The sequence below is a fragment of the Ictidomys tridecemlineatus genome, chromosome 3, assembly GCF_052094955.1.
Source record: "Ictidomys tridecemlineatus isolate mIctTri1 chromosome 3, mIctTri1.hap1, whole genome shotgun sequence".
Lineage (NCBI taxonomy): Eukaryota > Metazoa > Chordata > Mammalia > Rodentia > Sciuridae > Ictidomys > Ictidomys tridecemlineatus.
In genome coordinates, this window is record NC_135479.1 from 87,178,851 (window position 1) to 87,192,655 (window position 13,805).

Sequence of the window (13,805 nt, forward strand, 5' to 3'; positions counted from 1 at the left end):
ATCTGCTCGTTCAGACGGGTCTAGTCCAAATCCTCAGTCGGGCACCTGCTCTGGAAACCTTCCAACTACCAAATAGGGATGTTGAAGCCTCCAGCCACAGGGCTGCTTGGACATTCAATCTATAGGAAGCCAGGAATTGTAGGTCCTCCATGGCCCTGGAGAGCAAGGCAATCACTTTCCCCTCCTCTAAACCTTCTGTCTTCTAGGCCTGTGTTTAGAGGAACTTCTGCCAGTCTCAGTTATTCTTTCGAGGAATAAAAAAAAATATTGCATCAGAAAGAAAAGAATTGGGTAGAGAAAACATTTTTCTTTATCTTTAAGAGAAAAATGCATAGGAAAGCAACAAGAGGGATCGGGACAGTAGCTTGAGTGTTTATCTGGTGCCTGCGGGGGAGAGAGATGGCCGTGTCCATCGGACCCTTGCCTGATATTCCGCAAAGCCATGCCAGTGCTAGAAGACAAGAGAGTGGGTCAGTTTTTCTGATAGAAGAAATATGGATTGCTGGGCATTTCATATCGACTCCTCTCATGCCGTGGCTCTCGGGAATGGCCGCAATGAACTCCTTCCTGCATCTGATAATCAGCCAAGGGCTGGCAGTGGGACCGTGCGCCTAAAGAGAGAGTTCCTTCCTGCTCATCTGTGTCACATCTCAGCTGAGTGGCTATTAGCAGAAATGTACCAGAGGCATTTCCTCTCTGTCCTTATGATATGAGCAAAGTCTCATTAGGTTATGATGTCATGTTTACCAAGCATTCGTTACCCAGCCCAAGTTCATTGGTGAGTACCTTAGGAAAACAATGCACGCCACTGGCTAGGTGTTTCTGTGTAAAACAGAGACCACACGTTAACGATAGTCCTTATTCTTTGCTAGGTCTCTTAGAGATTTGGAAGTAAAATTATTGAAGGCCCAAGACACGATGGTGTGGCACCAGCAGTTTCCTGGGTCGTCTTCTAGCTCATCTGGGAAAAGAGGACAATGATGTCTGTCCTCTCTGAGTTGCATCTGGGATCCAGAGGAGCAGGAAGCATCCAGAAGGAAAAGGTAAGTGTGTGTTTGCATTCCAGGGGTGGCTCTTTGCCAGCCATGTCCAGCCTGGGCAGGCCACTGGCTGCCAGGGTCTCAGGGAATCTGAGCCATACGCTTAGTCATCAGGATGCTGGAAAGGACACCCGATGGGTGTGGGCCAGGTGCTGGAGACCCTGAAAGGTGTGAGACAGTCCCACGTCACACAACTGTCCTGTGCTCCACAAGGGTTCCCAGTCTCCTGCCAGAAATCTGCATCCATGAACAGTCTGGTCATAATGATCTGACCCTTGAGCTCTGTTTTATATATAAACATAAAATATTTTTGTGGGTTTTGTATACAATGCACTTTCTAGAAATGTTTTCTACTGTATAAATCAAGATTGTTTTTTGTTTCATTTGCATTTCAGAAAGTCACAAGACCAGAGACAATACCACTGTCTACTGGAGTCACAAATCAACCACCTCTGCATTTGGAGATGCTGGCTGGCCGTGAGTCTAGCTGGAGGGGTAGGTCCATCTGGCTTCTTCATTGTGTCTGAGTATAACTGTGCCCCCAATCACGCATACATTGAAATACATATTTTTACAAATGCTTTTTCTCTTTTATAATAGAAGCCTCTTTCATCTGTCATTACAGATGTTCCCTGACTTGACAATTGTTCAACTTTTGGTTTTTGACTTTACAATGGAACTGGTACTTACTTAGTAGCAACCACACTGGAAATTTAGAATTTTGATCTTTTCCTGGATTAGCAATGAGGGGTAGGATAATCTCTTGTGATGCAGGACAGCAGCAGTGGGCCACAGGTCCTGGTCAGCCACAGGATCAGGAGGAAAAACAACCAATACCTACAGTGAGTTGTGTTACTAGGCTATGATGTTTGGTGGGTTAGTTATATTAAATGCAGAAGCATCTGTTTGTGCATGTGTGTGTGTGTGTGTGTGTGTGTGTGTGTATGTGTATGTGTGTGTGTGTGTGTGTGTGTGTGTGTGTGTGTGTGTGTGTTTGAGACAGGGTCTCACTAAAAACTTGTGATTTTCCAGCCTCAGCCTCCCGAGTCATTGAGATTACAGGTGGGTGCCACCGCACTCAGATAGCATCTGTATGTTGATTTGGGTGATTACATGTGAATTTTATTTCAAAGTCCCGATAGGGGAAGTCTTAATCAGGGAGGTGGAAAGCCTCTGAATGGGGGACACAGTAAAGTTCTAGAATTCTCATTGCTTCTACTTTTGACCCTCATCTGCCTGCAGCAAACTACCTAAGTGAGTGTCTGAAACAAGACTGAGGTCTGTTTCTGTCTCTCCTAAATGAAGTCCACAGAAAGGCAATTGAAGCTGGCAGGGCAATTCCAGCAGCCATCAGGGACCCGGCCTCCTCCTACGCTTGTGTCCTTATCTTTTGTGCCAGGCTTCCATTTTCGAGGCGGGGTCCAAGAGGACTGTAGAGCTCCAATGACTGTGGCCAAAGTCCAGACAGGAAGCTAGGGATGGGAGGAGGGCCATGGGGGACCCTGCAGCTGTCTGTCCCTGCAGCTTACCCAGAAGTCCCATCCACAACTGTGCTCCAGTCCTTTGGCCAACCCCCACCTGCAACGGAGGCTGGGAAATGTAGTTTTTCAGGCGAGCAACTTGTTCTCCAAAATTAAGTAGTTCTGGTAATAAGAAAGGAGGGAAGGATAGTGGAGTGTCATTTTGCAAATCGAGCTGCTGTTGCTGCTGGTGATCCGTAGAAGGATGGCCCTTCTCAGGCTCAGGGGGTCATCCGAAGAACAAAGCCCAGGAAGTCCAGAGGCATGGGTCTAATCGAAGCCCCTCTGGTGTGTGGCCACCTTGGTCAAGTGACTTAATCTCTGAGGTTCATTTTCCTCCTGTGTACAATGGTGGCAGTAACAGCACCTACCTCCTGGGGTCATCGTGAGGTTTAAGTTCGAACTTGTCGTGCCCTCTCACCCTCCTCCACCTGCTCTCTCACTCCCAGACAGCACCCAGGGGTCCTCCGTAAGGACAGGTGGCACGCTCTTCCAGATACAGCGTGGGGAGCAGAGGAAGCAGGTCCCTAGGAAAACCCTCGCCTCACACCTGTTAGCTCTTGGCCAGCAGCTCTGCGGGAAGGATGCGGAGACAGCTGGGGTTGGTTTTTCTGGGCTTTTCTCCATGATCCTTTCCGGCAGGGCCAGCCAGAGGCCAGGATCTTGACTGCAGTGAAGTCAGTTTACAGCATCTGCCTCCCGCCGGGCGCCACCAGAAAGACTTGGGAGTGGATTGTGACAGACTGGTGGCCCACTTCACATCCAGAGAGGACCGGCTTTTAAATGACTGTTCTCTCCAGCGCTACTTAGGCCAGAGGAACCGGGGCCACTCGGGGACTTGACACTTCCAGGGCTGGTACAGGACATGTTCAAGATAATGTCTTTGTGATGTCTTGTACCAAAGAGCACAGAAGCTACCAGGAAGGCAGGCCTCGTGGAAAGGACACAGAGGCCAAAGGGAAGGAGCTCTCAGTGGCCAAAATAAGATGACTTGAGCATCAGAAAGAATAAAGATTAAAATATATGGAGGAGCTGGGGTGTGGCTGAGTGGGAGAGTGCTCACCTGATATGCGTGAGGCCCTGGGTTTCATCCCCAGCACTGTAAAAATTTAAAAAAAAAATTAAAATATACACATATGGAAATATATATTTTAAAATATTCTTTAAGTGATGCTGGAGACTTATTGTGGGTTTTTCGTTTAAGATTGATAGGAAGGAAAAGATTGATAGGGAATAAGTCATCCTGAGAAAAAGAGAGACAAAAGAATGAAGTAAAAGTATCTTACCTTCACTGAATGGACTGTATTTCAAAGTATCAATTAGTTGATGGGCAAAATTTATCTTTAAAAAAGAATCTTAAAAAACAAATAAAAGCAAGAAACATGATTGAATTAGAAAACCACCATTTTGGGGCTGGGATGTGGCTCAAGCGGTAGCGCGCTCGCCTGGCATGCGTGCGGCCCGGGTTCGATCCTCAGCACCACATACCAACAAAGATGTTGTGTCCGCCGAGAACTAAGAAAAAATAAATAAATAAATGTTAAAAAATTCTCTCTCTCTCTCTCTGTCCCCCTCTCTCACTCTCTCTTAAAAAAAAAAAAAAAAAGAAAAGAAAACCACCATTTTGCAGCCCCTATTGAAATAATAGATCTGAAAAGCAATCGATGCTGCTTCAGATGGTTTTAACCACCTGGTCAAAGGCTAGAGCACCTGAGGGGTAATCCGGGAGGATCCACCTGGACCCTGTGGCCACTTTCAACACTGCCCCAAGTGAAGCACCCAGATGCCCTGTGATGGACCCTGTGGGTCCAGCTGCAATGCTGTGGAAAATACCTACCACGGCCATCAAGTTCTCCTGTGTAAGTCCCTGAACCTGGCTCTAACTAGGTCCCTACACCTGATGTCAGCCAAAGGCCAAGGAGCCATCTGTCCCAGCCTCTAGTGCATCCACCACTTGACAGGAAATACAAGGGGCAGAGAAAAGACCTTGAGGATGTGATCTGCCAAGTCCAGAAGGCTGGAAGTTCTGCAGGATTAGTGGCTCCAGGTCTTCAGCAAACACATGATATGGGACAAAAAGTGGGAGAGGATATGGTCAGAGATTATAATTAATGTAAAGGACATTAAAGACCCTTAAGCCATATGCAATGGAAGGAGCGTCATTAGACACCAATTTGAGGAAAGAAAAAAAAAACTACAAAAAGACATTTTAAGACAATGGGAGAAACATGAACATGTTTGGGATATGAGATGATTTTAAGAAATTAGCATAATTGGGGGATATGATAATAGTATTTTGCAAATGTTTTTTGAAAGTATCTATTTACTTATTTATTGGTACAGGGGATTGAATCCAGGGATGCTTAACCACTGAGCCACATTTCCAGCCCTTTTTCGTATTTTATTTTGAGACAGGGTCTCACTGAGTTGCTCAGGGACTCACTAAGTTGCTGAGGCTGGCTTTGAACTTGGGGACCCTTCTGCCTCTGCCTCCTGAGCCACTGGGATTACAGGCGTGTACCACCACGCCCTGCTGAAAGTCTTTATTTGAGGGTGAAATATTTGTCTAAGATTTACTTTAAAATGCTCCAGGAAAAAAAAAAAAAAACGGAAAAAAAAAAAAAGAAAAAAGAGGGGATGGAGAGACTGGTTGGGTCAGGGAGCTGGGAGCAGTTTGCGGAGTGCCGTCCTCTGCCCCTGAGGCCTGCCTGGAGCGGCCAGGCATCAGGACTGCGGAACGCGAGTAGCCCACCGTCTTTATTTGAGGTTTAAAAGAAGAGGAGTCGGAGATGTGAAGGTGAAACAGGGGAAGGAGAACCAGGGGCCTAATCCCAGCTGCCTGTTGTTTGCTCACCTCCCTGAAAAGCTTCAAGCAAGCCGGATCAGAGGCCCCAGGCCTGGGCCTCATTCACCTCCTGGCCCTGCTCCATGATGGCTCAATGGGATGCCTGGGCCTCTGGAAGCTGGTTGGCTATCATCTCTGCCATTCTGCTCTCAAGGGGCCAGCATAGCCTCTCCTTGGCTGGCTCGGATCACCTCCACATCCCTGTGACCCAGGGACTGAATATGGTGAGAGTCCAGCTCAAGTGGGCTGTCCTTCCCAGAGCCAGGCAGCGCCACCCAAATCCCAGCAGGCCATGAGCCGAGCAGGGAAACCAGGCTGCTGTCGCCAACAGAGGAGGGGCTGGATCCAGAGAAGACACAAAGATGTCTCCCTCTCCCTTCGCCCTCTCAGGCCTCTAACCCCTCATTCACACAGGGAGATGGGGCTGCCCATCCAAGGACTCAGTGGGACCCACAGAATTCCTGGCACTCAGCAACACAAGTGTGGCTGTTCCCCCTCCACCCTCAAGGATGGTTCCATTTCCACACTTTTTCATGGAGACAGTGGGTACCACAGGCTCCCCTGGAGATGGCAGGTGTATGCCTCCTGACAGCCACCATGTCACCACAGTCCTCCTTGGTGGTTTCAGAGAGGCAGAGATTTAGCAAGACACTGAGGCGGGATTTAGGCCACCTTAAGGAGTTTGCAAAATGTATTCAGAGGAGCCACCCGTTGCTTGGATTGGTCATGCTTCAGCCCAAGTATATGGTCAAAATTCTTTCTTTCTTTTTTTTTTTTTTTTTTTTGAATTAGGGTCTGTGTTTGCCCAAGCTGGCCTTGAACTCCTAGGCTCCAGCCGTCTCCCACCTCAGCCTCCAGATCAGCTATAAGCAAAAGCCACTGAAATCAGTTTAAGCTCTTTTTTTTAAAAGAAAAACTGATTTTAAACATCTGAAAATATTTCTATTGCGATAGGACTCTGACCCCAAACTCTTGGACAGATCCCTTCTTTGGTTTCCAGTGAGAATTCTAATGTTTCCTGGCTGCTGAAACCATGGGTTGAGGAATTTTTAGTGTTTTGTCTTTCTGACCTTGGAAAGAGTCCTGTGCAAGAGGCCAGGAGCTCAGCCTTCACCGTACAGAGAGATCTGGTGGCGTGGATGGAGAACACAGGCTTGGGGAGCAGACAGCCCCACTGAAGTCCTTGGACAAGCGTTTCTGAGACCAGTGTCCTCATTTGCAAAATGGGGGTTAGAAGTTGGCTGTGAAATTTAAAGGAAAAAACTGGTGCTTCCCCGGCTCACGGCTTCCACAAATGACAGCACCCTTCCCCTCCCGTCCATGCTTGTCTGAGGTCCGGGTCCTTGGTAGGGACCGGGCTGTAGCTGGCCTCCTTTGTGTGTCCCCTTTGTTCGCCATCTGTCAGGCCAAGGCGCCTGCCATCTGAGCCCAGCCTGCTCCGCCCTCCAGCCTAGGCCTGCAAGGCTTCCCTCAGAACAATGCCCAGGCCACCTCTGGACCTCAGGGACCTCAGGGACCCGTCAGGCCTGGCCTTTGTGTGGTCTGTCAGCCTCAGAGCCAAGCCCAGATGGGCCTTTGAGGAAGGAGAAGTGGGGGCAGGAGGATAGCGAGGCACTGGGGGAAACACAGTGATCTGGACACCTGGCTCCCTCCATGTGCACACCAGGCCTTGCCCGGCACTGTCTCCCTGCAGGGATGGGTCAGACTATGTGTGGGACCGACCAGGCCCAGGCACAATAGTGTCTGGATTTATGAGAACTTTACCCACAGCCCATCTGTCTCCTTCGAGCCATTTCCTTCCTCATTTTTGGATGTCAGCTCACACACTCTTGTTTTATTAGGGCAGTTCCATCTCTCGTAGAATTTTCTCGTACTGACTGGGTATTTTCTGAATGAGGCTCTGTCCAGGAGAACGTGTGGGCAGGGGCGTGTGGTTACGTACAGCAGCCCAGGGGAAAGGCAGAGGAAGTAGGAAAAAAATGAAGAATCGTTTCAAATAATTAGGGGAAATCGTTCCATTTTTATATGCATGCATAACACGAGACTTGGGACATTTAGGTCTTAATGTTTCAGAACAAAATGAGTAAAGAAAAGTCTTGCAAAATAATAATCATCATCACAAATAAGCACATTTGCCTTCACAGAGATAGAAAATCAAATGAGGGCCTCACAAAAGAATTTACATTGTGCATTCGATCACCCTTCATAAGCCTGTGAGGCGGGCAGTGTCATCGCCTGAGCAGAACAGAGGAAAGGAAAGCTGAGAGAAGGTGGCTAAAGTCACACAGCTGGCCAAGGCTGTGCTCGTCTCAGCAGGCACCTGTGAGACCCAGAGCACAGTGGCTGAAGGGCGTTGTCACTACTTGCTCAGGGGTGGGCTGTATGACACAGTGGGCCTCAGTCGTCTTCTCTGAAAAGTGGGGCTATTACTCACCCTGCTGTCCAAGGTGGTCCTGAGCCTTAGGTGAGATAACAGATAGGGAGGAACTTACAGTGCATACAGCAGGATGTCTCTGTGTGAATGCTGCTTTTTATCCTGGGCCCTTTTACCATGAGCCCTTTTACTTCTTTTAATTGGCTGCGTTCAGAGTTGGGGGGTGTGGACCATCATGGCTCCCGTGTCTTCCGGAGGGAGAGGGGGGTGAAAGGAGGCAGTTCTGGCCAGCAGAGTGACCACGGGGGTCGAAAGAGGAAGAAGGCCACGGTGAGGAAGAGGAGGAGATGAAGATGAGGAGGTGGAGGTGGGCACAGGCCAGAGCAGAGGGACGGCTCAGAACCTGGGGACGGAGCCACCTGCATAAATGGAAGAGAGCAGACCACAGTGACCTTGGTGCCCTGCAGCTCACACATACACCCACTGGTTCTCCAGAATTTTCCCCAGCCATCCCCAGAACAGCCAAGGTCTCCAACAGGGCTTGTCCTCTTGCGGTCACTGTGGAATCTTTCGGAGAACAGCTGCTCACTTGGATGAAGTCCAGTTTCACCTATTTTTCTTTTTGTGTCTCCTCTAAGGAATATTTGCCGAAATCTGAGTTCAGGAAGATGTTACATGAACCCTCTGGTCCATTGTGAATCAATGTTCATATTTAAGATTAAATTTCTTTTTTGTGCATGTGGATATCTAAACGTTCTAACATTCTCTGTTAAAAAGATCATGTTTTCTTCATTGGCTGATCTTGACACCTTTGTTGGAAATCAATGGACTATCTATGGGGTCTATTTATGCTTCCTATTTTGTTCCACTGATCTGTGTCTATTCATAGGCCCACACCACACTTGGCTTGATTATTATGACTTTATAGTAAGTTATACAACTAAGTAGTGCGAGTCCTCTGGGTTGTTCTTCCTTTTCAGAATGTTGTTCTTGGTTATTCTGAGTTTTTTTTCATTTTTTTCATTTTTTAGAATCAACTTGTCAATTATGAAAAGCTTTTTGGAATAATTGTTGTTTTAGCTTTTTTTTCATCTCTGTGACCAAAAGACCTGATAGGAACAACATAGAGGAGGTAAAGATTATTTGGGCTCAGGGTTTCAGAGGTCTCTCAGTCCATAGATGATCAACTCCATTGCTGTGTACCTGAGGGGAGGCAGGACATCATGGCGGAAGACTGGGGTGGAAGGAAGCAGCTCAGGACATGGCAACCAGGAAGCAGAGAGAGAGCATCACTCACAGGCGCAGACTATAAACCTACTTCCTCCAACCACACCCTTCCTGCCTACAGTTATCACCCAGTTAATCCAGATCAGTGGATTAATCTACCAATTAGGATACGCCTCTCATAATCGTCTCACTTTAATTTTAAAAATCCATAGATGTCAGTATATTGTTTTATAATGTTATTCATTTTTGAAATTTAAAAATTTTTTTTACTATGAATTGTGACTTTTTCTTTAACCATGAATTATTAAGAAATGTGTTGCTTAATTTCCAATTTTTCATGAATGTTATAGGCATTCTCTGTTACTGATTTTTGGTTTTATTTTGTCTCATTCAAATGATTTTACTTTGCATGATGTCTGGTCTTTTAAACATTTTGAGGTTTGTTTCACAGCTGGGAACATGGTCTCTGTGCATGTTTGTTCCATGTACCCTGAAAAGAGAATATGTTCTCCTCTTTGGGGTAGAATGTGCTATAAATATCAACGAGATCATGTGGGTTGATCTCTGTGGTTTCAATGTATTCAAGCCTGTTCTATGGCCCCTGCTATGTTCTACCTTGGTGAACATACTGTTGTGGTGTAGACAGGAGAGATCCCCCAACAGCTCATGTGTGACACAATGCAATAAGTTCAGAGGTGAAATGACTGGGTTATGGGAGCCTTAACCTGATCAGTGCATTAATCCACTTGCATGGATTAACTGGGTGGTAACTATGGGCAGGTAGGGTGTGGCTGGAGGAGGTGAGTCCCTGGGGTGTGCCTTTGAGAGTTCTCTTTCTGTGCTTCCTGAGGTCATGTCCTGGTCTGCTTTCCCCCATCATACCCTTCTGCCTTGTGTTCTGGTGTTCTGCTCCATCTTAGGCCCAGGGCTAGGGAGTCGACCATCAATGGACTGAGACCTCTGAAAACGTGAGCCCCCAAATAAATTTTTCCTTCTCTAATTGTTCTGGTGAGGTCTTTTGGCCATAGCAGTGAAAAAGTTGACTAAAGCACATACCCTGGAGACTGAATGGTGTATATTCTACAGGCATCAAATACAGTGTTCTATAAATATTAGCCAGGTTAACATAGCTAGCAGTGCTGGTCGGATCATTAACGTCATTCCTGTTTCAGGGAGTAGTTATTCTATCATTTTCTTGGAAAGAGGTGTTAAAATCGTCATCTGTGACTTTGGAATTACCCTTTTCCCCCCCTTTAATTCATACTTTTGCTTCATGAATTTTGAAGCTATATTATTAAACCTGTACATATTTATGATTGATATGTCTACATGATTGATGACCCCTTTATAATTATTAATGGACCTTTTATCTCTGCAATACTCTTTATCTCTGCAATACTCTGTCTTTGTTTTTGCTTTGAATAGGCTTTATACTATTAATATGGTCACTGTAGCCTTCTAATACTTGGTGTTTGCTTGTTATAGTTTTAAAAATCTACTTTCTTTCAGTTTCTCTAGAATTTTATTTTTAAAGCCTGTTTTATAGGCAGCATTTGAGTGTATTTTTAAAAATACACTCTGACAATTTCTCTCATTTAATTAAAGAGATATTCAAAACATCTGATAGGACTGTTTATCTAGTTGGTGTGTTGGTCAGCTTTCCATAGCTGTGATGAAATGCCTGAGAAAAGTAACTTAAAGAGGGGAAGGTTGATTTTGGCTCATGGTTTTAGAGATTGCAGACCATGCTCACTTGGCTCTGTTGATCCTGGGGCTGTGGTGAAGCAGACCATCATAGAGGGAGGATGTGGGAGAGCAAAGCAGCTACCTCATGGCAGCTAGGAAGCAGAGGGAGAATGCAGCTGAGCACAAGGACATGCGTCCAATGACCTACACCTCCAACAAGGCCCCCCGCTACAGGTCCCAGTAGCACCACCAGCTGGGGACCAACCCTGAGCTCTTGGGGGCCATTCTAGGTTCAAACCATCATAGTTGGATTTAGGTCAATAACTTGATGATTTCCTTTCTGTTTTTTCTATTTTTAACTTTAAGAGAATTTTTCCATCCCTCTTTTCCTATCTTCTTTCAAATTGAGTCTATTTCCCTTTACCTCCTAAAGAGGGAAGAAGAGGACTTTGGGGTTTTGTTTTCCGTGCTAGGAATGGAACCCAAGGCCCTGGACATGCCAGACAAGTGCTTTATCACTGAGCTATAATTCCCAGCCATTTTAAAAAGAAAAATTATTTTGAAACAAGGTCTAAGTTTCCCAGGCTGGCCTTGAACAAACTTGCAATCCTCCTGCATTGACCTCCCTAGTGGCTGGGGTTACATGCACGTACAACTCTGAACTTAAGTCTACTTTTTTAACATTCCATTTTGATTTATCAATTGACTTTTATCTAGTCATTTTTTATCTAAATGTCTGTTTGTTTGTTTTTGTAGTGATGGTGGTAGAACCCAGAACCCAGGGCCTGGTGCATGTAAGGCAGGTGCTCTACCACTGAGCTACATTTCCAGCCTTGAAGTTCTTTTTGTAGTTTCAATAGGAACTCTACTATTCATTTTTCACTCTTCATAGTCTCCTCTCTCCCTCTCTTTCTTTCCCCCTCCCTTTGTCCCTCTTTCTCCCCCTCCCTCTCTCCCTTTCATAGTCTACTTAGGGTTACTCTTATACCTCCTAACTCATCCTTTATGCCTTAGTTGTTACATATATTGCTTCTACACATATCATAAACCTTATAAGGTAATATAGTTTTTGTTTAGACCGTAAATAAGTTTTAAAGCCATAATAATAGCTTTCTGTATTTGCCCATTTATTTACAGGGATGATATTTTTCATCTCTTTCAGAATGTCCAAATTTCCATGAAGTCTCATTTCCTTTCACCTTGAAGAATTTCCTAGAGTTTTTTCTTTGTTTTTGCTTTATCAAGTATGTCTGCCAGTGACCAGTTTTCGTATACCTAAAACAAATCTTTCTTTTCACTTCATTACTTGAAGAATACTTTCACTGGATATAGGGTTCTAACTAGACACTCATTGATACTTGAACCATTTTCCCTCTCTATATATCTTTTTTTTTATTATTTTGGTACTGGAGATTGACCCAAGAGGCACTCTTCCACTGAGCTCCATTCCAGGCCCTTTTTATTTTTCATTTTGAGACAAGGTCTTGCTAAGTTGCAGAGGCTGGCTTTGAACGTGGGATCCTCCTGCCTCAGCCTACTGAATCAATGGGAGTTAGGCATGCACCACCACACCTAGCTAGTATGTCAATTTTTTTCAATCTTCTTTCAGAAATTTTTCCTTTGGTTTTATCAAGTTGACTATGGTATGCCTAGATATCATTTTAAAAAAATATTTATGCTTGGGCTGGGGATGTGGCTCAAGTGGTAGCGCACTTGCCTTGCATGCATGAGGCACTGGGTTCAATTCTCATCACCACATAAAAACGAAATAAAGATACTGTGTCCACCTAAAAAAAAAACTAAAAAATAAATATAATAAAAAATATTTATGCTATTGTTGGTTCAGTAAGCTACTTGAATCTTCAAATACATACCTTTCACCAAACTGGAGTCATTTCCAGCAACCAATTATTTGATAGAAATAAATAAGTTTATTTATAGTATATTTTCTGCCCTATTTTCTCTCTTCCTCTCCTCTGCAACTATAAGGACACCTTTTGTATAGTCTCCTAGGGCCATGCATCTTTGTTCAATTCTTTTTTTTCCTCTTCCTTGTATTAGTCTATTTTCTGCTGCTATAACAAAATACTACACATCAGTAAATAGATAATAGAATTTCACTTGTCTCTGGTTCTGGAGTCTGGGAAGCCCAAGACTGCATCTGGTAAGGACTTCTGGCTGCATAACAACGTGGTGGAAGGAGAAAGGAGCAATCTGTGTGGCCTGAATTCATTCTATGATCAGAAGCCCACTCCTGCAATAGCTAACCCATTTCCATGACAGTAACCTAAGCCATTCATCAGGACAACTAAATTCCCAGGACAAACATAGAAAGACTGAGTGCTTTCTCTTGAGCTATTGTCAAGGTCATGGATTCTTCTTTCATTTGAATTCTTTTTTAAAGCCCAACTGGTCCTTTTTTTTTACATATTATACCTCTCCTTTCTAGATTTTCCACTTGGTCCATGTTTACAAATGCTTCTTGACTTATGAGAGGGTTCTATCTTGATAAATACATCATAAATTGAAAATATTCTGATTTGCAAATATCTTTAATACCCTCATAAACACATTCTACACCATTTCCTTTTTCCTGCTCCTTTGGGACTCCAAAAAATCATAACTTCTAGTGTCCCTCTATTTTCAAGTGTTGTGTCCCGACAAACTCATTGTGAAGTTTAGTAACTGGAAGTCAATCCCTTGTGAGCTGAGGACTATCTATGTGTTCCTATGTATACATCCTGATAGTTCATATATTTTTCATTCATTGTGAGTATATTTTCCTTTACGTCCTTGAGTGTAGTTAAATAAAATCTTATATAATTATTTGAACATCTAGGTTATCTGAATGTTGGACTCTTGGGGTTTTTTTGTTTATCTGTTTTCCTTGTTGGTTGATGGGATTTTCCTTATTTTCCTATGTCAGTTAATTTCAGGCTGTATTCCCAAGCTTGTTGAGACTGTTAGATTTTGGTTTCTATGTTTGTTTGATTCTCAGTGCTAAGTACCCTTGTTGGATTCAAATTTCAAATGCGATTGCTTGACTGGAAGCTCAAATCCCAGTTCACTTCCATTTTTCTTAAGTAGGCTGCTCACAATCTGTCCAGGCATGC

At 44.5% G+C, this 13,805-nt stretch overlaps 1 long non-coding RNA gene across 1 annotated transcript; it reads left to right on the forward strand.

The window, feature by feature from the left end:
- The first annotated feature begins 884 nt into the window (after positions 1–884).
- On the forward strand, positions 885–4,111 carry LOC144375851 (uncharacterized). Its single transcript, XR_013435702.1, has 2 exons — positions 885–1,043; positions 1,436–4,111. It is a non-coding gene; the product is annotated as an uncharacterized LOC144375851 (long non-coding RNA).
- Positions 4,112–13,805: the final 9,694 nt, after the last annotated feature.